The sequence below is a fragment of the Carlito syrichta genome, unplaced genomic scaffold (assembly GCF_000164805.1).
Source record: "Carlito syrichta isolate Samal-C Ts95f unplaced genomic scaffold, Tarsius_syrichta-2.0.1 Scaffold309481, whole genome shotgun sequence".
Classification (NCBI taxonomy): Eukaryota; Metazoa; Chordata; class Mammalia; order Primates; family Tarsiidae; genus Carlito; species Carlito syrichta.
In genome coordinates this window covers 266,781-268,912 of record NW_007253577.1, presented here as the reverse complement: position 1 = coordinate 268,912, position 2,132 = coordinate 266,781, and positions in this window count along the sequence as shown.

The window sequence follows — 2,132 nt, the reverse complement described above, 5'->3', positions numbered from 1 at the left end:
CCCCACTCAACCAGGGGGCGGGGCCAGATGAAGAGCGCCCCAGGGGTGGCTGAATAGGAGGCACCAGCTGAGGGGGCAGCCCAGGCCCTGCCAGCTGCTGCGGGGTGGGGGGAGGGAGACAACACACCCTCCAGGCCCTGTGGAAGGGAGGGGCCCCCCACCGCCCCTCTCCCCAGAGACCCGTGGGCTTGGTTCATTCGGCAGCCATTACTCTGCAGTGTCCTTGTTCACCCAGCCTCCCAGCCTTGCTCAGTTTCTTCTCCAGGATGCCCTCCCCATATCCCGCTGTCCTCTCCACGTTCCCTCTGCCAGGCTGAATTCTATTTGGGCTTTAAAGCTCAGCTCCAGGGTTCCCTCTTCCAGGAAGCTTTCCCGATGGATGCCCCTTCCCAACCTCTGAGGCTCCCACCATCCTCTGCTTGTTTCTTTTCGTCTTCACAACAGTGCTGGGACCTTGTCATTCCTAGTCTATAGCTGAAGACACAGGCACAGAAGCATGGCATGATCAAAGATGCTGCAATAACTCAGCCCCAGAGGCCTGACTGCTATGGTCCACCCGTGCTCCACCTCTCTTGTCGGTCTCTGCAGTGGCCTCTCCCAGGCAGGCCAGGGGGTGGTCAGAGGGCCTCCTCCAGTCACTGCCTCCGCCTTGTTTTGCATAAGGTCACTCACTTCTCCTCCCTCCTCTGCTCCAGCCCTGCACGGGCTCCCATCTTCTTCAGGACACAAGCCAAAAGCACATACTGGTCCATAAGGCCCTATCTGAGCTGGTCCCCAGGTACCTTCACCTTATTTCCTACCGCCCCCCCCCTCTTGGCCCGTTGCTCCAGACCCACTGGGCTCTGAGCCGGTCCAGGCCTGCAGCCTCCTCCAAATCTTTGCGCTTGCTGTGGCCACCTGGGCACTCTCCCTGGAGATCTGCACATTCCACGCCTTCACTTCCTTCAGGTCTTTACACGAAATGCCACCTTTGCCATGAAGCCTTCCCTGACCACTTGGTTTAAATTGCAAGCCCTCCCCCACTCCTGCCCAGCCCCCCAGGCCTGTCTCTCCTGAGTCCCCTGCTCTGCTGTTTTCTCCGTAGCACTTTCCAACTTTCACATCCTGAATACGTTGTCTGTTTGCTGTCTGTCTTCCTCACGAGAGCTATCAGAGCAGAATTTCTTCTTTTTTAATTATGGCGTCCCCAGCCCTCAGTGCTCAGAGCAGTGCCTGGCACATCGTAGGAGCTCAATAAATAGCTGTTGAACACAAGGAATGGCTGGTGAACTGAGCTGTGGGGCCCAGCCCTGCATGACAGGGGGGCAGAGGAAGGGAACACCAGCCCTTCTGAGTCACCCTCCCATGGGCCAGCCCCTAACTGGGTCCCTTCACAGCAACACCAAGGGACAGTCCCAGGCCCTGTGTCCCACAGACCAGGTTCACAGCCTGACAGGGCCTCTCGCTGGCTGTGTGACTCTGGAAAAGTTACTCTTGTCGTTTCTTTTTTATTTGTTTTGTTTTGGGGGTTTTTTTTGTTGTTTTCTGAGGTGGAGTCTCACTCTATTGCTCAGGCTGGAGGACAGTGGCTCACTCCCAGCTACCGCAGCCTCGACCTGCCAGGCTCTGGCGATCCTTCCGCTTCAGCCTTCCAAGTAACCGGAACTACAGGCACGCGCTACCATGCCCGGCTAATTTTTTGGTTTATTGTAGAGACGAGGTCTCGCCAAGTTGCCCAGGCGGGTCTCGAACCCGTGGGCTCAGGCAATCCACTCACCTCGGCCTCCCAAAGCGTGGGATTACGGGCTGAGCCACCGAACCCAGCACTACTCTCGTCATTTCTAAAACAGGGACAAAAATATGACTTGGTGACAATTATAGGATGAGTGTGGGCTTCTCCCCACAGAAAGGCCACCTAACACAAGGACAGGCAAGGTAGCCAAGCCACCAGCCCCAGCCTTTCCCCAGACACCTGTGTCCAAAGACCAAGCACTGGCCAGGCACATGCTGGGGGCAGGGGGTTTGTTTACCCAAATGTGCATGACCCAGTTCCCACTGGGGTCCAGGGAGCTACAGCCATCCAGAGACAACCAGAGACCCCGCAACCTGCCACAAGGCAGAACATGGCTGGGTCCGGAAGTCCCAAGAGCTGG